Source organism: Pteropus vampyrus, unplaced genomic scaffold, assembly GCF_000151845.1.
Source record: "Pteropus vampyrus isolate Shadow unplaced genomic scaffold, Pvam_2.0 Scaffold12, whole genome shotgun sequence".
NCBI classification, from domain to species: domain Eukaryota; kingdom Metazoa; phylum Chordata; class Mammalia; order Chiroptera; family Pteropodidae; genus Pteropus; species Pteropus vampyrus.
This window is the reverse complement of record NW_011888793.1, coordinates 4,992,317-5,016,042: the sequence shown is the minus strand read 5'-3', so window position 1 is coordinate 5,016,042 and position 23,726 is coordinate 4,992,317. Positions and strand designations below refer to the sequence as shown.

The window sequence follows — 23,726 nt, the reverse complement described above, 5'->3', positions numbered from 1 at the left end:
TCTTAGTGACACACACTCTCAGATGCTTACTAGCAGTTAAAAATAAAACAACTATTCCTTACAAGTATCAATTAGATACAAGGTACTAAGAGCCTGTATTCTGGAAGAAGAGGGTAGGGTCCTTGGCTTCAAACCTAGGAGCACTTTCTGACTTTGCCACTTCCTTGCAAAGTGACCTTGGTAAGTGATTTAACCCCTTACTAGTTCCAGTTTCTTCCTCTATAAAATGAAACCTTATACAGTACTTGCAAAAAATCAAAGGCATACTGCACTCAGTACATAAATAGGTGCTCTAATAACAAACAATTCTTTTTGTTTGTTCTTTTGCTTTTTTATTGTTATAAATGAAAAGCAATCGAGTTTCAATCTGTAGAACTGTGTCTTAATAAGTTTTAGTCTCTAAAACTTACTAGTTTTATAACCACAGTAGACTTAAGTTACTTAACACTCAATTTCTTCAACTGCAAATCAGGATTATAACAGCAGCAATGATATTATTAATAGTAGCAATAACAATTATTGAAATGTTGCATGGTTATCAAATGTCAGGCACTGCACCAAGGTCCTTCTTTTTCATTATTTCATTAAAACCTGTTTTTTTCCTACCTCCTAGAGATGTAAATAAAAGTGAGGAAGTGATTAGAAGGATGTTGTGTGTAAAATAAATTTACAAACCTGTAAGGTATAGGCAAATATAGTAGTATTATTGATCAAATAAAGTACTTCTCTTAGAAGAAAATACCCTGGCTTCTAGAAAGCAAAAGATTTTAATCATAAAAGGAGATACAAAAAAATTGTTCCTTCCTACAACGTATATTTAATTCGAAAGCAATCTAAAGCTATATAATGACAGAATAGAGTTACCTGCTTATGTTGATTACCATAAAAGTGATAACAAATATCCACATGAAAAATAATTTTCTTTATTTTTTTACTTTAAACAGTCCTCATCATTCGATGTAAGAAAAAGAAAGTATCTAATAATTTCTAAGAAAAATATATTATGTACTCATATGTACTCATATAATATACATGTAAGACATCTGTATGTACTTTTTCTTTTACTTATAATAAAGTAAATATTTGTGTTCCATAACATGTGTTTGTCAGTTGAGTGGAATTCAGAATTTCTCTCCTTAGAGAAACAACATTTATGACAGCATCTTACTTACAGTTACTGCTACTGCCCTCAACTGACAACCTTTCCTTATTAAAATCCTTGTGCATATTAACTTACTTTTGTATATAACTTTCCTATAAATGCAAGAACATTTTGGCCAATATTGAGTCACTCTTGTTGGACATGCTCAGGGATTAAAGGACCCAAGGGAGAGTGAAAAGGGAAGAAAAGTAGGTGCCGGAGGCAGAGGTTCTGCAGGACAGTCTTCAGAAAGATAAAGGAAGAACCCAGCCCACAGATAATTACAAATGGCATGTTTTTTAAAAAAAAATAGACTTAGTTGGCAACATTAAAAATGGGGATTTCCACATAAAAATCCCATGACCTGCATTTCAGCACAGCCACAGTCAGCTGGCCACGCACAGTGCCATCTAGGTCCTTTTAGATTAAGTCCACAGTCTCTCTTCACTTGTGACTATTTAGAGATCCGCTGGCCTGTATTTAAGGCATATGAATTTGCACATAAGAATTTACGGGGTCTGAGTTTGCACACATGCCTCTGTCCTATGCAGAAATAAAAGACCTTGCAACTGCAGATCATGGGCCTACAGAAAGACCTGGCTAGTTTAATTCTCCTTCTGTCACTGGGACCCTCATTTGGAAGATGACAAATAGAGAGTCACTGCCACCCAGTTAGAAAGCAGCAGCTCCTATGGAGGTCAGTGTTCCTCAGACCCAGTGGTTTCTTTGCCTGGTTCACCTTCTACCAGCAGATACTATCTGAGTAACACAAAGCTGATAATGATACTCTGCCCCTGTAGGCATCTGAGTTTGTGTCCCTGGCTTTGAGTAGCTTTCAACTGATCCCTTTCTTGTATCTGTCAGTGGGGGAGGGGACAGCTCCTGGAGGAGATCAGAAAACTCCGGCTCTTGCAACTCGGGCAGGCCCTTATCACTGTGGTCAGAGATATGCACCGGGAGGCTGCATATGGCCTCCTGAGAAATGCCTGCTCCACTATGCTTGACCTCTCTTACAAGTAGAATTGGGGAGGTGAGCATCAACTTGGCCATAAAATCAGAGTTTTGTATGTGTTTCATTATATTTATTTATGTTATACACTGAAGTAGAGACGTTCACTACCGTATCTACAGCATAAGAGATCCTCAATTAGTATGCATGAAAAAGTGAATGAATGAAAGCACTATTTTTTTTTCCTAGAAGCTCTCACACAGGAAGACTTCAACTGCCTTCCAAATGAATCGGACCTCAGGTCTCAGTGTAGTTCCCCTTCAAATCCAATCACTTCTCCACTTAAAACTCTGCAAAACATGTCTCATTATGCTTAAAAATCCAAAAATTATGCTTAAAAATCCATCTCTCTGACCAGCCTTATTGAACTTCTCTGCACAATCCAACACGCTCCTGCACACCTCTCCTTCCCATCACCCACCAGACGGGGCGGCAAATCCCTAATTCACCCATGGGATCTCAGCTTAGGTCTTCCCTGCATTCTCACCGCTGCCCTTTATTTCTCACTGTGCTTACTACTCACCTCTGCAATGACCGGTGTCTGCTGGCGGGCCAACAATGTCAGGCTTGTCTGTCTTGTCACCTTGGTCACCCGTGTCCCTGGCACCTGACTCAGGGAGGACTTGGCACCCAAGAGGCAGCGAGGGATCTTAAAACAGGATAAATGTTTTATTTTGTGCCGGGCTGGGTGCCATGCTCTTTGTAATCTTCCATTTCATGATCTCATAGATGAGAAAGCTGAGACTCAAAGAGGTTAAGTGATGTGCCTGGGGTTAGGATGCAAACTCAGGTCAGTGCACCTCAGAGCCTGTTTTCCTTCCACTGTGCCAGACGGTTGCACTTAGCCTGTCGTTTCCAAGAGAGCGGCCCGGGCAGCATACCTGTGCCCGAGTGCCCTTGATGGTGTTTCTATTACCTCAGGAGGGAAGAATGCCCGAGGAGAGGGAATTTTTGGTAGTTACTCAAGACTGCACATACAAATATGAATAAAGCCTCTTGAACACCAGAGAAAAGGAATGTAGGTCAAATAAATGGCCTGGCCCCACATCTCCCTCTATTACCCAACTTTTCTCATTGCATGTGTGAGGCCACAAGTAGAAGATAACTAAATGGAAAATTCCAGGAGCTTTCTAACTATTGTTAAAAACAAAGGCTTAAGAAATCAAGGAAAGGCTTTTAAAATCACTTTCTATTTAGCTCATGACCATTCTAATTCAAAAGTTCAGATTCATTAATTTAAAAGCCAATAAGGTATAGAAAACTACAGAAGGACTCTGGAAAAATAAACTTTGTTTGGCTGTTATGAAAATGTAGTTAAGTAATGATGACAATAATAAAGAAAAATAACAATTATGGATCAGGTATAGACATTGTCATTCAACTCGTTAATGACCCTGTGAAGTTACATCCTATTAATACCCCTATTTTATAGATGTAGAAGTCGAGGCACAGAGAGGTGAAATAATTTGCTCAAGGTCACCCAGCTAGGAGGGACAGAAAGGATTAGAACCCAGCCCATTTGGCTCCAAAATCTGCTCTTACTCACTATACAATACCGACTTTCTAGTTTGTTTAATACTAATATAAATGATACTTTCCAATAGTTAGAATTACGTTTTTAGAAAACTGTAGTACAGAATTAGTCTAACAACATTCCAAAAACTAATGTGTATCTTACAAATGTGTTGTCTACAAGAAGAAACTTCACAAAGTTGATAAAATGCTTAATTCTTTGTAAGGTAACAATAGAAGAAAGAGAAAATTCCTTGGAGGAAGAATCTGAAAGAAAGACAAAAGAAATAAGTGGGGTAGGAGTTCCACGTTTTAACCTAAGAGAAATTTCAGGGCATCTCATAAAATCAAGCTTTGTAATGACCTGCTGGATACCTTATCAACTCATCAAGACCATCCTGCAGAAACAAGTGATACCATTTGCCTCCTACCAATGTAGGGGAATAATAAAAAAATAGTCTTTCACGTTAATAATTTCGAAGGGTCTGAGATTAAACAAGCAGATGTAGATCTTCTGAGCAGCAGAAAGCCAAAGGCCGAACACAACGGGAAAAGCCAGTTAGTCATGGAAAAATGGAAAGTTCTGTCGCTGGTCATTTAAGTCCTTGTTCTCAAAAAATGACATCATCTGGAAGAAAAACATAGTGGTGCTTGTCCAGAAAGTTCTAGTCGTTTCCCTCCCTGACATATAGAGTGCATGGTTTCAGTTTTTCATCTCCCTTTCATGACTCTTTGGCCTTTGTATGCTCTCAGAGTCATTATTACTTCATTTCTCCATGGTTGATGTAAGGATTCTTTGTCACCAAAGTGTTTTCAGAGATCAGTACTTTGCTTTAGTACAATGACTCTTAACTCTGCATCGCAACTTATGTCCTGAATCAAAACTGCACATCTTTTACCATTGTTATCATTACCTAACAAGTGTCAAAGAAGAGGGGGGTCCTAGCTACGAAGATGCGTCCCTCCCTGTTACCTTCGGGTGCTGTCGCCCAGTCATGCAATGCTTACGTTGATGCGTGTCTCCAGGGAACCCGGGAAGGATGGGGGTACGACTGCTCTACCTTAGCAGGTGTCTGTTGCAAGACGTAGTATATCCAAGACTTGCTGGCTTCCAATGGTCACATTGTGCCAACATCACGACTCGGCCCTTTCTGATCTCCTCACACAGACATCTCAGTAGGTTCTGATGATTCGACATTTTTTATATGGCTTGTGTTTCTGCCCTTCTCTCTTCCACTGCCACTCTGTTTCAGTCCAGGAGTATTTTCACTTAGACCATGATCTCCCTTCTAGAATGCACTCTGATCACTGTTGGGTGCCACCCCTACTCCCACCCCCATACACCTCTCCTTCCGTCTTTTAACTGTGTCCAGAATAATCTTTCTGAAAATCCAAATCTGACCTGCAGGGGCTCGGCCCAAGTCCAAACACCTCAGATGACACCCAAGAGCTTCTATGATCTACCTTTTGCCTACATCCTTGTCTGAGGTTTACCAAACTTTAGTCTTCATTTAAAATGCAAAACACCAGGCCCTCATCTCAGTGATTTTGATCCATTTCATATATATCTGATGCAGCACAATCTGGAGAAACACTGCTCCACAGCCTCCGCCTCACTGCTGGCTTCCCTCCACACATCCCACGCTGGGGCCACATGGTCTCCACGCAGCCTCTCCCCCATGCCTCCGACATTTTACATGTGCTATTCCCTCTTCCTGGAATGACTCCTCCTACATCCTCCTGGAAAATCCAGGAGGATTAATTATTTTTCAAGACCCAGCTCAAGATTCTCTTCCTTTGACCTACTCAAAGGAAGTAAATCCTTCCTTTGGACCACCATTGTGCCTAGCGCATACTTTTATAACATATGTTATCCAGTCCTGAGACAGTCTGTATGTTAGGCATTCCTGTTTGGGAATCAAAGATATGGCTTCCAGGCCCAGCTCTGCCCCCTTACCAGCTGTCTCAGTCCATTTGAGCGACTAAAACAAACTACCATAGAATGAATGACTTAAACAAAGACATTTATTTCTCATAATCTGAATGCTGGGAAGGCCAAGATCAAGGTGCCAAAAGGTTTAGCGAGGGCCTTCTTCCTGGCTTACAGATAACCACCTTCTCGCTGTATCCTCACATGGTGGAGACAGAAGCTCAGGTCTCCTTCTTCTGATAAGGACACTAATCTCATCGTTAGGGCTCTATCCTCATGACCTCATCTAAACCTAACTACCTCCCAAAGGCCCCACTTCCAATACAATCACTCTAGGGGTTAGGGTTTCGACATAGGCATTTTGGGGGGACAGAAACGTTCAGTCCACAACACCAGCTACAAAATCTTGCACAAGTTACTTAATATCTCAAAGTCTCATTTGTAAATGGAGCCAATAATAGTACCTACCCCCTTCAGTAGTTGGTACTATCCTAGTAAGTACTATTATTAGTGAGGAAAGTGAGGCAAAGAGATTAAGTAAATTTCTAAGGATCGATAGCTAGTAAGCTGTCTGGCTCATGCCCACTTTCCTGACCACTGGAACCCTGTCTCCCCTACTAGGAAATAAGCTGGCTAGAGAAGGAGCAGACGTGTGTTGAGTTTGGTTTTAATCCAAGTGTCTAAGTTGGTTCTGTCCTGCTCGAAGGTCAGAGTCTTCAGCAGACAATGTTTGGCAGAAGAACTGGGGTTGGGGTGGAGGGCGGAAGAGCTAATGAACTTATTGCCTATGCTTACGTCCCAGCTCTACAGAACTATTCACGGTTCCTTTACGGAGCCCTTGACCTCTGACATACTCTCCCAGGTCTTCTCATTCTAATTCTCCTCCACAATCTCTGTTGGTGGATCCCAGGAACTGGCGTTTTTAAGGGGCACCACCTACTCATCTTCCTAATTAGCATTTAGAGTTGAAAACCATTGCTAGAAGCTTCCACTTCCCGTGGGCAAATTTTTTGCATCTGGTGATCATCTTTTTGGTGAGATCTACCATTCTATTAGAATCCTGTTTGTTAGCCTCTCATTAGGGTTCTTAATAATTTTTATGCCATGTGGACCCCTTTGGCTTTCTGGTAAAGCCTGTGGACCCTTTTTCAGAATGATGTTTTTACATGCATATAGTAAAAAAACATAGGATTATAAGGAAATCAATTAGATTGAAATATAAATATACTGACCACTAGGGTTGAGTTCTTTAACTCTGACCCTGAGTTCAGGAATCCAGTCTTCCTGGGTCTAGGGGCCGAACACACACTTGGTGTTCAATAAATGCTTACTGGAAGAACAAAAACAAGAATAAGTCACACCCTGTTGAGAATCACTATTTCAGTAGCAGAAAAGTACCCTACCTGAAGGAATGCACCATTTCAGTGCTGATGAGATTCAAATGTTATGCAGTCTATTTCTGAAACAAGTTCCTAAGGCAACTGAAAATTTAAAAATTGGTAGCCTTTTGAAAAGTCAACAAAATCGAGTTTCTGATCATGGTATCATTACTTCTAGCCTTTGCAAAATGTTCTTCTCTTGCTTATCAGAAATGATAGAAAAGCTGTGGCTAATTCAGAGGTGTCTGTACTCAAATGAGAAAAATGGGGGGATCTGAATTTTCTTGCTGTGGTAGGCAGAATAATGGCCTCTCCCAAATATGTCCATATCCTAATTCCTAGAACCTGTGATTATATTTTCTTACATTCCAAAAATGCTTTTTTGTAAATGTGATTAAGGATTTGGGGATGAGGAGATTATCCTGGATGATCCAGGTTGGCCCAAGGTAATCACAAAGGTCCTTATAAGGAGAAAACAGGTAGATTCATAGAAGAGGATGCGATGACAGCAGCAGAGGTAGGAATGTAGGGACATGACTCAAGATGCACAGGTGGTCTCTTGAAGCTGGAAAAGGCAAGGAAACAGATTCTCCTCTAAAGCCTCCAGAAGGAATCAGCCCTGCCAACACTCGATTTTAGCCCTGTAAGACAATTTCAGACTTCTGGCCCCCAGAACCATAAGATAATAAGTATATGTTGTTTTAAGCCACCAAGTTTGTGGTAATTTGTTACAGCAGCAGTAGGAAACTAATACATCTGCCCAATAAGCAATGAAATAGCCAATAGATACTTTGTAAGAGAAAGAACCAAGCGCCCAGGTTGTCTTTTATTCTTTATGCTAGTGTTTTTCAACTTTGGTTGCATGTTAAGGCTACCTGGGGAACGTGATAGATTAGATAGATGATAGGTAGATGATAGATAGATAGATAAATAGAAAGATAGATAGACAGACAGATAGATAGATAGATAGATAGATAGATAGATAGATAGATAGACAGATAGATCAGAAGGTATAGACAGACATAGAGACACCACACACACACACACACACACTAAACTAGAGTCCCAGGTGAATCTGGATCTTAAGGTGGGAGAGTGATGACGTGGATCTGAATATGTTAAAGGCTCGTCAGGATTATGATAAACAGGGAGGGCTAAGAACCCTGCCTGTGCCCAAAAAAGTAGGGCAAGATACAATTTGTACACAACTCTTCTCTTCCAAGGTAAATATATGCTATTTATAACCATTCTTGTTAATTCTTATAAGGCTATTATGAATCAAGGAGATTGCAAACACAAAATGAAAATAAACAAAGAGAAACAAATAGTTTGCCTGCAGTTAAGGGCAAATCTCTGACACAGCTAAAAATAGAATCCAAGTTCTTTCTAAACTTTCAATTCAATACTCTAGTCAATGGAACAGAATCCATCTCCCCACTCAATCCCACATCAAATCTCCATTTTGATGAACAACCTGCAAGTATGAAAAGCAAAGGCCTGAAAAAATGGTTAAAACACATGAGTTATTTATTTTTAATGCTCTTATTGAAACCTTATCAATGACAAGCCAGCCACCTCAAAACCTTTCTGGAGGTAGGGAAGGGACTTGTACAAATCTTAAACAAAGTAATATTTAAAGAAAAATTCCCCTGTAGGCCAATGGCAACTGAAATGGTGATTAATTGTACAATGAAACACAAATACCTAAGCAATATTAAATTTAATAATGTCTAAAAAGCCTACCAAAACTATGATTATCAACTGCATGTTACCATTTATGGAACACTTACTATGTCCCTGACACGATGTTAAGGGCTTTACCACGTCTAATTCTCTAATAGTCCTGTGACACTACTGTTTATCCTCACATCATAGATGAAGAAACTGAGGTAAGAAACTTTAGTGGTAGAGCTGAGACTCAAAGCCAAGTCTGTCTTAGGCCCAAAGCCATGGCATTTGACAGGCCCTTAATAAAGGCTTGTTGAACTGAGCTGAATACGATACAAGGAGGGCACTATCATTACCAACCCCATCATCCCTGGAATGAACAAAGGAATTGTTCCAAAAAGAGATGCCCATGGAATTCTAATCTTTAGAAGAAAATAAGTCACTTTCTTTTTTAGACACAAGACAGTCACACAGATAAGAATGGTTACTATGAGGATGCACTTTTATATCCAAATGTGAACATGTCTTCAAGTAATATCTCAAAAGTGAAATGAGAATATGAAACAGCATTCTAATCTCTGGGAAACTTAAATGTGATATTAAAAATAAGTTGAGATTTTTGTTTCCTTCATTAATATAAAAGTATTTCCTAATAACGACCAATGAACAATCTAATAATGAATAACAACCGTAGGATAATCTAAATAGATTAATAGATTCCCTCCATTGTTCTTTACAAATAAGAGATCACTTTATCACTAAGTTTGCTGTAGAAATCAGTGAATAAAACTGATAGTAAAGACCAACACAGGAAGGAAGAGAAGCAAAGAAAGCCACGGGCTTCTGCTCTACGATGCTGATGCTGAGACTGTGCAAGCCATACTTCTCAGGCTCCTTTGCCACCTGGCTCCCTGCTGGACCCCAGTGCCCCTGGGAAGCAGCAGCAGGAGACTGGCCAGCAGGAGGAGAGGAGGGATATGCTTCATGAGGTCCAGTTCCGATGGGGCATTCCTCCAGCAGCTGCAGAGAGCACCAGTCCTAGGGCGACCTTTCTGTGATCTAACAGAGGCTGCCAGATGCCCCCAAGGGTGCTCCCCAAGCAGAAATATGTTCCCCACCTCCCTGAGCGTATGCCCCAGCCACATGAGGCACCTCCCAGGAAGATTCTAGTAATGCCATCTCTTCCCTTTTGTTACTTCAATCCTAAGGGTGGTGCTTCTGTCGTTACTAGTTTCTGTGTTACCTTAGTGTCCATTTTTTTTTGTTGTTCTTTCAGCCTTCCTTCACTTGTGTAACCAATTCTCTGTATTAAATCTGCTCCATGAAATCTGTAGAGTGGTGTCTGTGTGTTGACTGGACCCTGGACTGATATGACGATGAAACTGGAAAGTTACACGCAAGAATGTACCTGCCTTGTGCTGTGTCGCTGAGACTGGTGTGGATCTACTCATCTGCACTGAGGTCCAGGTACAACGACACAGGGGTAGTTTCAGAGCCACCCATCCCCATGTGCTAAGGCTGTTTAATTCAATTATCTTTCACAAGAAGTTCAATGCAGGCAAGATGTGAGGGGTTATGCAGACTCAGCCCACATTCTGATTTCTCAGAACAAGTTTTAAGGGTCTATCTTTATTCAAGAGACTAAACTTTTTACGTTGAAAGGGGCAATTGTAGGAGTCAAAAAAAAAAAAGAACACTCAAATAATATAAACATAACTTTTTTCAACACGATTTGGTTCAAAGGTCTTTATTAAGAAAAGAATCACATTCTTCATGTAAAATCTAAAAATAGCATGATGGAGGCAGAAAGCCAAAGCTCAAGGAATAATGGCTTTTCAATCGACGTAGAACATTCTGAAAATATGAAATGGATAAATGTTTTTTCAAATCAAGTCCCCTTAATGTACAAAGAAAGATGGACATGATCTTTCAAGGAGGGATTGTAACTTCACTCAAATTGTAACCGTGAGAGGAAACCCAACATGTAAAGGGCACACATCAACAAATCCTAATGCTGCCCAAAACAGTGTATGTTACATCTAATGAAAAGTTACTATAAAAACTAAATTTTTAATGATTCACTAAAAGTACTTCCAATCTCTGTGGACTTTGAGCACCACTGCTAAGTTGAGTTTGCAGTGCAGAGAGAAGCATACTTTCAGACCAGTAAAACCCTGCAGCTATCCACATAAAGCATCCATTCCTGAAACAATGGCCCTGTCTTAATCCACATACAAGGCCCAGGGAGAGAGTGCCATGGCCAGTGGGCCCTGAGAACATGACCGTCCTTGTAGTGGCATGGGTGCAGCAAACCGTGAGTCACCCCAGTCCTTTGGCTCTGATCCCCAGCTCCTTCTGCTTATTACTCAGTGTTCCGTGGAGCTTCCCAGGAGGGCCTACCCCCACAAGCTGATATGATTATTCTGCTCACTGTGGTGGTTTAGTTCTTATTGTAAATCAATAAATTAGCTTGGTAATCTTGGTTTATTTGGATCCATCCCTGAGAAATAAAATTTCCCTTCTATGATCAAGAATCAGTTTCTGAGTCAGGAGACTAAGGGGTAGACCCTGGGTCATTGAGACCAGTGGTTCTCAAAGTGGGGTCCCTGGATCAGCAGCAGTAGCATCACCTGGAAATTATACCTGCAAACTGGGCCCAATCTCAGACCTCCTGAATCAAGCGGGTGAAAGCCAGTATTCTGTTTTTATACGCATCCCCAGGGGTTCTGACACTGCTCAAGTTTGAGAGCCATTAAAATGAAATGACAGTTATTTGGGTAGGTGGTGGGTGGAGGATAGATGGTTCATTTTATGTATCAACTTGGCTTAGTTCAGCACCCAGATGTTTGGGAAAATGCCAGTCTAGACGTTGCTGTGAAGATATTTTTTAAAATGTGATTAACATTTAAATCCAGAGACTCTGAGTAAAGCAGATTACCCTCCACAATGTGGGTCAGCCTCACCCAGTAGGTTGAAAGCCTTAAGAGAAAAAAATGAAGGTTCCCTGAAGAAGGAACTCAGCCTCAAGGTTGCCTTTGGACTCAGGACAGCAGCATCAACTCTTTCTGGAATTTCCAGCCTGCCAGGCTGCCCTGTAGATTTCAGACTTGCCAGTCCCAACAAGAGCCAATTCTTAAAATAAACCCCTTTCTTTCTCCTCCCCATCTCTCGATAGCTAGCTAGCTAGATACAACACACACACACACACACACACACACACACACACACACACACACACCCTATTGGTTTTGTTTCTATGGAGAATCTTGACTAACAGAGGGGGGTCATAGGTCTAACGTGTGTCTACATTAGGGCTAGGAGTCTACCTATTTTTTTTTTCAGTACTATCTGCTTGGCGCCTCACACATAGTAGGCTCATTCCATATTTTGATGAATGTATGAAACTCACTGAGAAAGGGAAATGGATAACTTGGCTCTGAGAGAAGCCCTTGGAAAACAGTCAACCCTGAGGACGCCTCCACTAAATTTCTGTGAGCAATAAACTTCTCCTCAGAAATCTAGAGTGTATAGATGAGTCAATAAGAAATCACATCCAGGTATTGTGTTTAGTGTTTCTGGGTTTAATTTCTTACAAGTGAGAGAATGCTCAGCACTCAGCGGGCTATCCTTAAGATTTTGTTCTATCTACAGGACCCACTGTTTTACATGCCATGAGCACAGTAACTGCGTCTTGTCATTCGTTATGCCTTGTACCTAGAGCATGTTTAGAGTACATTCTTATCAGTACCTTGGAAAACTTAGTCTCAAATATTGTCTATTTTAGTGTCAGACCCAATACATGAATCTGAAGAATGTGCTTTCTTGACTGATGGGAACAGAACTCATGGACAAGGACACACCTCTTCACTTCCATGGTAGATACTCAGTGGGCGCAGCTAAGGAAGAACAAAGGCAGGGCTTAGTCTCCAGGCTCAAGGGATTGCCCTGAACACAGATTAAAAGTCATCTTGATGACATGTTTTGAAACCTCTGGGATGGTAATTCTGCCACATGAAATTGGGAAAAGTAAGCATTTCTGAGCTAAGCTTCTCCATTCCCCCTACCAAAGCCCAATGCAAGTTTCATCGCAACTACGCCAGAGTTTCAGCACTGGCTGATGGATTCAGGCTGGGGTGAGGGGAGCTGGCCCAAATGCAGTAGGTAGGCAAAGTGGGGCAGCAAGGAGGGCTTCGGGCTGACAGATGCCTTTTCCACAGTGTAGTCAGTCTTAAGGTGGAATCTTTGAAAGCCCCATTAAAGCACAAAAGTGTTCTCTTGGAAGAAAAATACTAAGAATTAGTTTGTTAAATTTGTTTTTTGTTTGTTTTGTTTTGTTTTTTTGAGGAAAGGAATTTATTTCACTCTGAATCCATTCAGCTCACTAAATGCTCAGCAAAGGGCAGACTCGGACAGGATGTGTCTAGCTGACAGTCACTTAGCTCTTGGAACCTGAACACAGGCCTGATTCAAGTGTGAGTGAAGGTGTGAGGAGTAAATAGGGATTGGAAAGTTAGAGGAAGGTGCCCCAGCAACTTCTAGTGTTTACAAAACAACCTAAACTGGGACCAAATCAACCAAAAAGGCGAGAGGCCAGGCATTAAACCCAGAAGGGAACTACTTTGAAACAAATTCCACATACTTGCTACAGTTTAAAAGTCTTAGAACAAAAACAATTAGATCTATAATGAACCTTATTAACAGGAAAAAATGAAATAAAAGTTATTTTCTTTCAGAAACTAAGCAAAACATCTCATTTTCCCCCCATCGAGGGAGAGAAACAACTAAGTGTGTATTTTAAATGGTCAGACTTTTTAAAACAGTAACAGAAAAGAAAAACACATACAACAAAACTATAGAAAGTGTACTGAAGTTAACCAATCCAATGAATATCACAGAAATAAATCTGATGATTTCAACCAGTTTGTTTCATATAAACCAAGTAACCATTGTCTGTGAAAGAATAAGGGGTTCCAGTGACCGACAGCTCTTTTGTTTCTGCAAGCAGCAGTGTTCAGTGGGCACTCTGGATGTCTTGTTAAATCTTCTAACATGCTCTTTATTATTCAGATTGGTTAGGAAAATATATTTTTCTTTTGACAGAGTTGGGTTGCTTTTCAAGGAATTACTTCCTTCAAATTGCAGCGCTCAAATTTGACACCTAACATACAACTCGCAACTTGCCCGCTGCCCACTTCCCAACAAAAAACCGCTCCCCACTTTCCAACATAAAACCAAGGCCTGCGGGAATGGCTCTATTTACATTCTGCCTCACACCTCGAGCATTTACCAGGGTGAGGTGGCTGGCTGTCAACCAGTGGCTCTTAGTCAATATTTAATCACTGTGCAGTTATGTAGGGAGAAGGAAACATTCCATCTCCCAATAACATGGCTTTAATATATTAAAAAAAAAAAAAAGCTTTCATTACCTTTATGGAAGCACGGTTACGCTTTTTAGAAAGTTATCAAATTAAGAAGTTACACAACTGTTCTGATATAGCATTCTAAGTGATTTGCCATTGGTAGGTGTATAAAATGAAAAACACATAATTGTAATGTTTTTAAGTATTATAAAACTTTGGGTTCACCCTAAAACCTTTTTTTTTCTTCTAAGGGAGTAGGGTGTTTATAGAGAAAAACCACATAATACTTGCCTAGTTCATAACCTCTAGCCCTAGTTCAGTCTCTAGGTTACACAGCAAAGTAGCCATACCAAGGAGAAAAATTCAGATGGGTTTTTTGACTGTTTGCTTTGGCTTTACTTTACAGTTTTATTTTTGATAAAGACTTGCTTGCAAATAATTTTCTCAGGCCTAGCACAATACTACAGCCATTTTCTTTTCCGTTTATTCTATAGGATAACTAAAAGAACAAAAATCATCGGTTAAAAAAATAGCGATGGAAACTGATGAGAGACGCCCACGTGACAGTGCGTCCTTAGGCACCAACCTGACAAAAACATTTCGTGTTTCTCATGTCGCAAATGGCTCTTTTAACAAGCTGATCACCTGAGCTAGAGACGTTTTTTACCGTTTAGACGAGATCTGCAATGCTCCATAGGGAAGGCTCAGGCATTACTCACAGTGTCAACATGAAAGGGAGTCTGTAATGAAGCTGAGCTCTGGAAAGTGAGTCAGGGTAAGAAGTACTGAAAATGCCTTAGCTCAAAGGCACGTGCTTCTTCTCTTTCATTCCTTCTAACCAACAACGAGATGAACAGGTATGGACTTGTTCAACTGGATGACGTGTGGCAGGAAACATCTTTCAAAGTTGCAACCATATTTGACATTCAGCAGCTTTTCATTGTGGGTGGATGAAGAGAATTAAGCTTTTCCTCAGCTCCTACAATTCAGTGGTCCTGCAATGACACAGTAATTACCCCCCAGCTCCTAACGAAGATTCCTGGTCCAATTATAAATTGAATGGATGGGGGAAGGGATGGGTTTATCTAACCCCTCGAACCTGCCTGCAAAGTGTGTGTGTGTGTGTGCGTGTGTGTGGTAGTGGGCGAGGGGGTCTGAAAGGAAGTCCCAGGACAGGGTGCTCCAGTGGCTGGCATTAGAATACCCAACTTTCTGTCCTCAAATCTATCAGCATCTGGCACTTCAGCATCTATGCCCCATCTTGGATTAGCATGCATAAAACTTCAAGTAAATCACAAATAGCTCATTAGAAAAAAGGCTAGGACTTCTGTTTTGACATATGCCCAGCCCACAGCATACAGTAGACCTGGTCATAAAAAAACTCATGAATATGCCACCTCCTTTAAACCAAAACACTCAAGAAGTTCCTGGAGCCGAGAAATTTAACATTAATTTACTACTGAATTCAAATAGCTTCTTCCTACTAAACTCCCTAAAAGGTGTCATTCCCCATAGCACCCAATTCTCTGGGTCCAAGGAAATGGAATTTCAAACATTGTGCCTATTATAAAACTCCTTGCAGCATAAAAAAATATTTTAAATTTACTACAGGAAAATTGAAAAGTTATTTCATGGCATAAAAGATGGCTTTTTAGGAGTAGTGACCAAAGTTCCCTAAGTGAGGTACAGACTCAGACACCTGGGGTGTGTCTGCTAGGAAAGAGCATGATTTTGGTCACTCTTCCTGGATCAATTTCCACAAGCCTTTCCAGACTCAGTCCTGCCACATGGGCAGCCCTTGCCATCCCACCTTACGTTGGGCTCCCTCCTCTGCAGGTCTCCACACAGCTCTCCTCCCTTAGCTGCCTCTGCAGGTGGCTGAGTCAGAGGCCCCAAGCCTCCTGGACTTTTCCTTCATAGCCCTTATGCTGGATATTAAATAACTGAGGAAGTTGTTTAATATCCATCTCTTTCACCAAAACAGATAGGCCACTTAGGCAGAGATCATAACTATCTCATCTCCCTAGTGTCCAGCACCTCATAGCTACTGAGTAAATGACGAGTAAGTACATGGATAGGGGGAAATCACAGAAGGTAGTGGGTTCGGCTGCAGCTTGAGATTCCTCTGCTTCACCCCAACCAACCTTGTCTCTATCCTAGTCCTTCAGGCGACAGCCTCTTATGCTAGACAAACTGCCACAGATGAAGCTACTGTTAAATGTGGTCTCAGGACTTCTGGGAGTAAAGCTCTCCAGGTGCGTTGCCCAGCAGATAGCAAGGACTCCTGAGGCATACTCCCATCTGTCCAGGGCTACTTGTAACCTCAGGGATCCACAGTCCCTTTCTATAACTTTTCAATCATATGGGGAGTAGGGGTGCTGAACCTCATGCAGTTGAATATCTGCATGTAACTTTTGACTCCCCCCAAAAATAACTGATAGCCCACTGTTGACTGAAAGCCTTACCTATCACATAAAGAGTCAATCAACACATGTTTTATATGTTAGATGAATTATATACTGTATTCTCGCAATATAGTAAGCTAGAGAAAAGAAAATGTTAAGAAAATCATAAGAAAAAATACATTTACAGTACTGTACTGTAAGTTTATCAATACTGTAAGTTTACATCCTCTGTTTTACGAGATGAAAAAAACCTGCCTATATGTGAACTCGAGCAGTTCAAACCCGTGTTGTTCAAGGGTCAGCTGTATGAAGTAATTTACAAGGAGCAACTAGTGTGGGAATGGGTGACAAGAGAGAGGGAGTGGATGGTTCTTTCTCCTTGAGCCTCCGCTCAACCAGAAGATTGCTACTACCCCTTAAAGTCAATATGCAGGGCAACTTTCTTTGTTTGTTTTGTAGGTTCTCAATAAATAGATGTCGAATAAATGAATGCAGAAATGATAAATATGTACTTTTGATAAAACCAATGAAAATTAACAACACTGATAAAAGCTGACAGCACCATTTTATTTTTTTTTATTTAAAAAAAATTTTTTTTTACAGTGAGCCTTAACACAGATTGGATGGAATTGATTATTAGAAGTAAGCACAGAGGTGGTGGTGGGGACCTTCAAAGCGGAGAGAAGAAACATAAACCATACATTTATCAAGTGAATTTCTAATCAATTAAAGAAAAGTTTCCATTTATGAAAAATTCTCCAATAGAAGCATGTTGGCATTAAGTGGATACTATCTATTCAAGAGAGTATAGCTATTCAGATATGGCCATAGCTATTAGTGAAGATAAGCAGTTATTGTGTGATGAATCAGAGAGGCCAGATTCCAAATATTCGGTGCAGTGGTTTCTAAATGAAAGTGGAAAGCGCATGGCCCTTGGAGGCAGAGACCTGCACTGTCTCTGTGACCCCACCGTCAGCTTCGGTTTCCTTGTCTGTAAGATGGGAGTAAGAGCATCCACCTTGCCTCACGGTGAGTACTGGGTACAACAAATGAAAAGTAGCCAGCTCATTGCCTGCCCATAGTAGGCACTCAATAAGTAACAGCTCTTGTTACCGTCGTTAAAACGGGTTTAATGCCTGTCGCTCCAGTTCTCGTGGCATCATGGCACACCTGCCCAATGTGTGCTGAGGTGACTTATGTCAGCTCCTCCACTGACTACGAGCTCCACGAGGAGCTCCGTGACATGAAGGCTCCACGTGGGCCTCTGCGCATCACATAATAGGCATCCCATAGATATTTACTGACTGAATAAAGAAAGCTATGAAGAAAAATAGTGACGTATATTAAAGAAATTCTTGGCAGACATCACTTGGTGGATTTTTGTGACTTTGTCGAAAAAATTTACATAAGCGATTTTAAGATACAGCTCTTGCTCAAAAGCGAATTCAGAAAGTTTACTCTTTGAAAACTCAGGGACTCGCTACCCTTATACTACATAAACACACAGTTTCTACTGTGTAGAAAGGAATAGTATGAGGACAATCTTTAATTCACATTAAAAACACAAGATTTATATCACAATACTAGTTGTTTTTATCCCAATAATCATAGGGAGACTACTATTACTAATGTGGGCCAGGTCTGTCTGATTCCAGAGCTTGCTGATAACCACTTCCTTAGACAAAGTCTCAGCTGAAACAAGTGGACATGTCCAGACTGGCATCGGAGGGCACTGGAGTAACACCTGAGACTCAGGCTAAAAGCTGACATTTCAGCTCAGTGTTTAAATCTTGGTGTTAACACCACCAACCACAAGCTGAATCCTTAGGTGGTTCGGTTAGCTTTGATCCTTTCCAAGGCCACCGATGCCACCCTTAGTTCTGCCTAGTCACCCCATAAGTGGGTACCGGGGGTCACGGGGACAGGGGAACAGAGTGAGGGTGTGTGGACAAGATGCTCTGGGCAGATGGGCTATGAGGTCTCCGTGTAGGTCATCAGTGTGGCATGTTCCATTTATGACACCTCAAGAGTCTCTACTACTTTGTGTGCTTATTTCCTCTCTTATAAAATGAAGGGGATTGGGCCAGATGAGCTTTAAGGTCTGTTCAGTGATTCTGTGAAAGGCTCAAAAAACCTTAAAGACTTCTATCTAGTGACATCGGGTCTACAATTGTCAGGTTTGACCTTCAGTCAAAGTCAAGAGACTGCCGGCCGTTATTAGTCAGGGTTCCCGATTTGAAAGCGATGACACCGACATGGATCAACAGAAGATGGCCAGTGGAGCAGCCACTGGAAACATGGGGACCCAGGGAGGCAGGAAAGGTCGGGACGCAGAAGCTGTGAGGGATTCGGCAGCGGTCACCATGCCAGGGCCTCTAGCTGCTCCTGAGGGCCTTGCAGTGAGTCGTCCGCGAGAGCTCTCCCACCTGGGGCGGAGCCAGGGGTGGGAGAATCTGTGGCTGAGGTTCCCAGAACACAAGCCAGCCCCTTGTAATTACGCTCCCACCAAAGTCACACACAGCAGAGAAGGAGTAATGCCCTAAAAGGAACCTGGAAGCTGTAAGGGTAACTCACGCCAGGCGCAAAACCCATGAACACCCACCATAGGCGGCAGAACCTAAGAACACAGAGGTCGGCGATGCCCATATGTCCTGTGATTACATGGGTTTTGCTGAAAGAAACATTTAGTAGTATCATAATCCACAATACATTTAACACGTAATTAGTAAAAGGATTCTGGGAAAGTTTTATGAGCCTTAAGAGGAAATCACTGATCCTGTCAGCCAAACTAGGCCATCCAAAGGCAGAGAATGAGTAACCAGGAAACCCTCTTTATGAGAATTCACTGAGTCATGGGGACATCCCTCTATTGCTGACAAAACCAGGACTGGTGCTAATTCATGGTTTAGCTTTTCAAATTCAGATCACTCAATCAGTCAACTAATAGCGAACATTCCGATATGCCATCTTCCTTTCCGTTTGCACTCCTGCAAAAGTCTCAAACCTCTCTCCTTACCATTTCTGATCTGTGAAATCTCCCAAATGTGTTCCTTATAACTTAGCACTCATTTTATATCTCAAGTGGTGTCTGTCCCCCAGGTCACTTACAGCTCTCTGAAGTCAACTGTTACTTCCTTCTGTCGCAACTTTCATACCACACGTTCACAGAGCTTTTGCAATCCCACCGGAATCCTAACTGGAAAGAAGTGAACTCCTAAACTGCAGAGCGACTCTCTAGTTAAAAAATAAGCACACAAAGATTCAGATGTTGCAAATGAGCTGTGGTTGTCCACAGCCCCCATGAAGGCAGGCAGTGGGTGAGCCCGTAGTTTCTGTCTACTTGGGAGCTCACAAGACAGCTGCTCACTCCTCCTTGCTGATCAGAGGAGCTGCACCCTCTACAGGGATGTGTGCCTGCGTTTTTCTCTCTCTACCTGCCTCTCTCATCTGCCCCTTCTCCACAGACAATTTTCCACAGAGGCAGCCACAGTTTCCACACAGGAGGGACTGAGGAAAGGCAATATGACTGGAAGAGTGGCTAGGAGACTCATCTTCAAAATGCATTTACAAAGCACACTCACTGGCAGAAATTTTGCCTAGATTTTACGTTCACTTGGATGACTTTGTGAGGATGTAATGGAGAATACGAAGAAACCTAACTCTCCCCTCTCCCCTGAAGCCATGGTTTATGAGGATTACTTATTACCTTTGTTGAATAGTTTTAACATCACCTTTTTCATTTTAAAAGCTAATATAGATCTAAATAAATACTTAGGTAATAATATTGTGCCAATGTTTATTTCTTAGTTTTGACAAACGCATCACAGTTAAAAAAAGATGTTAATATTAGGGGAAGCTGGTGAAGGATACCAGGAACTTATTTGTAATTTTTAAGTAAACCTAAAGTTATTCCAAAACAAAAAGCTTTTTCTAAAAAAAAGTGAAGTGAACAATGTTTCCTATTTTTCTAAAGGAAAATGAATAAAAACCCCAAAGTTGTCTCGTTTGTCTGAAATCTATGCTGACTGTGCTTAGAGCCAGTAGTTCTAAGAAAGAAAAAATAATAACTTCCCAATGTCTACACTTTCAACAGATCTTCTTCAATATTAATGTAGTAACAGCTGCAATTAAATAAAATCTCAATACAATTCAGCAATGTTCATTAGATCCCATTAGCAACAAGAAATTTTGTCAAAACTCATTCCTGCTACCACCTCTTGGAATTAAGTGTTCCTAGATGAATTTCTAGCAGATAAAAGAACTGAGGCCACATATCATACTGTGTGTGTGTGTGTATTTATGTTTAAGATAACCTGTTCTTAGAGATATTTTCCTTTTTCATTATTCATAAATAATGAAAAGTAAATCATGATAAATTTCCTTGAGTCCAAATAACAAATACAATTTTGGAACTGCTTTGAAGATGAAAGAGAAAAGTAAATTCTAAAGTAATGGGACATATATAAAAATTAAGTGAAATAGAGTAAGGTGTATAAGGTATCTCTTATTTTTTCCTCTGCATGTTATTTTTTCAAATTAAGCAATGAAGGTGGGGGCGGAGGGGGCTACACTGGTGTCAATAAATAAGAACACGCCTTCATGAGTTTTCTTCCCTGTGATCTTTCATTTTTAGAATCTCACCAGGCCTCTCAGAAAGCTACCCCCACCTTACCCACCTTACCCCCACTTCAAGTAAGTCACTTAACTTCTTTGTGTCTCAATTTTCTCGTCTGTAAAATGAGGAGGTTGGGTTAGGTGTGCGATGGGAAACTGGCAGGCCAGTGGCCATATTTTGAGCCACAGATCTGTTTGTTACCCCTACAAAATTATATATTCATTTAAAGTTACTTGCCAACATTTCATATTCAAGATATTTCTCATAAAACCCTGGCCTGGGTCTTGGGCTTCTGACGTATCAAAAGGCTGAGACTGTATTCTAGCATGGCAACCAGGCAGCCAGTAGAAAACAACAGCTGCCCCTTATCCCTGGGACATCCTCCAGTTCACCAAAGTCCCACGCTCACCTGGACCATTGCTCTCTCATTAGTAACCTACGCAGCCTCTGGACATATCTGGGTTTATCATCCTTCCAGCTTTAAGATTCTGATTCCCATTGTGACTGTTTACTAACAAAAGAGAATTTTAACTTGGCTTCCAGTACACTGGACTTTCTGTAGGAGCCTGACTTATGTATTAGTACAAGCACAATTGTACACTTGTTTTGTTGAGCATTTCCATAAGAAACATAAGAACAATAAATCTAATATAGAAACCACCATAACCATACCATCATAGAGTAGGCGTTTTAATTTTTTTCTTTTTTAAAAATTTCTGCTGCCTAAAGTTGTTCTCCTAGAGTGCAATCTTACTTTAAGGGCTATTTGGGTCAGACTGTGGGGCCACTGTAGGCTGGATAATAACTTGGCCAGGACATCGCTGGTTACATAACTTAAGTATTCAAAAATAAAACCCCGGTGGTCTTCACTCTTACTCCTTATAGAACCAACTTTACAGTGGAAATAAAAAGGACAGGGCACTCAAGATGCAGTTGCTCGTAATAAAATGTCAGACCAGGTCAAAATGAACCAAAAGTTATGTATGATTGCATGAAGAAAAACAAATTGTCTGCAATGTTCATAAATGGCATGATTTTTAGCTACCAATGCCATGAGGAGAAAGACAGAAGGCTAAGTTAGTTGTGAAACTATTTGAAAACATGTTCTTTTTATAGGAGTGGAGATTAGCCTTTAAGTTCTTGTCTAAGACACTGTGCCAGGTTCCCAGAGGGCCAGGCCCTTCTTATTTTGAAAATAAATTTAACATTACTTTTTCTTTGGGTGGGTAAAAAGGGATACAAGCTATTATGCTGCTGGACTTGACATTAAAAATGCCAAGCATCTCATAACACAGACGCTTTTTTGGCTTTGTTTTTATTTTTTAATGCTCTAACCTCAACTCTAAATTTACAATATTGCTGGAGATCTTAGGAATTAGGAGGAAATTACCTCATTCCCTTTAAACTTTTTTAGACAGCTAAGTTCTTTCCATAGATGGCAAACCAAGAAGGAAGCAGAATTAAGGTACATTAGTATAGTAGCTGCCACAACTTACCTGCTGTTTTGTTCTGGGTATGCCTACAACCCGTTTGTGAGCAAATGAACCCTGGCTACTGGCATCTGGTCAGGGAGAGTGCCTGTCCTTGGCTCTCCATTACCATGCAGTCCCTGAAGGGGCTTGGCAAGGGCCCCCAGTTACCAGAGGTGCCCAGTACCAGATGAGTGACTTTCTTATGGACTTTGAATTGGTTCTCTGCACACACAGGTAAACCTGCACACACAGGTAAACCTGCACACACAGGTAAACCTGCACACACAGGTAAACCTGCACGGGAGTGGAAGAGGAAACAGAGGCAGGCTGAGGACCACAGTGGGGGGACCCAGGAGGAGGAAGCAATGGGTGTGTGCTGCTGAGGGTATGCCAACATGGCCGCATCAGCTGGTGTGTGCCCATGGAAGTGAGGACAGATAACCTGCTGCCTGGAGGCCTTGGCTGTGTGGCTATAGAGATGGTGCTGTGTTCTCTGCCCTTCTTCAAGCACCCTGAAAACAAGCCCCATCCACCTGGCAAACGGAGCATCATCTGGAAAATTTGTTCCAATTCACACACTTTCTTATTAAAAGCTTTTTGTAATACTCTGTGAAACAAACAACTCTAGGTATAACTAAGACATTTTTCTACAAGAGTTTTGAAGGATCAATCATCTCTATTAGGACGTGAGCAATAAAACCCTCTGGAATTAATGAATTTGCAGAAATCAGTTGCTGACTACTGCATTGTTTCTTGTAGTCCATAAAAACTGAAGCTTTTATTTTGGGTATACTATGCTAATATCCCAAGGAAGAAAGATTCACATCACTTCCATGAACCATAAATACTAAGGAGAGACTAAGAGATGGAAGGGGGGAAAAAATAAGATGAACATGATATTGCTGATGATGGATATACTAAAAAAAGGTCATTCAATTATAAATAAATATAAAATATGAGGGTGGAGATGTAGGAGGGTATAGTAAAATGTACAGATGTAAGTGGTAATTATTAGGAAATCAGACATATAAACCAGACTGAAAAAAAACTGATAACTCTTTTCACTTCTAATTAGCTTTGCTTTAATACAAATTCACTTCAGATATAACTGAAAAATACTTTACAAGTACTTTTGAAAAACCATCAACCTGGAACTGAACAAACACTGAAAGTTCATTCTTATCACCTGGGCTTTTCCCAGCTTAAACCGCCACCTTTCGAGTTATGTACACCTT

General features: G+C 40.9%; 1 protein-coding gene and 1 long non-coding RNA gene across 2 annotated transcripts in view; both read right to left on the bottom strand.

The window, feature by feature from the left end:
- The window catches only part of SCHIP1 (schwannomin interacting protein 1), a 123,964-nt gene that overhangs the window by 90,121 nt on the left and 10,117 nt on the right, over positions 1-23,726 (bottom strand). The window lies entirely within an intron of this gene.
- Positions 20,903-23,718, bottom strand: LOC111732545. Its single transcript, XR_002777599.1, has 2 exons — positions 22,786-23,718; positions 20,903-22,749 (listed from the first exon to the last, which is right to left on the bottom strand). It is a non-coding gene; the product is annotated as an uncharacterized LOC111732545 (long non-coding RNA).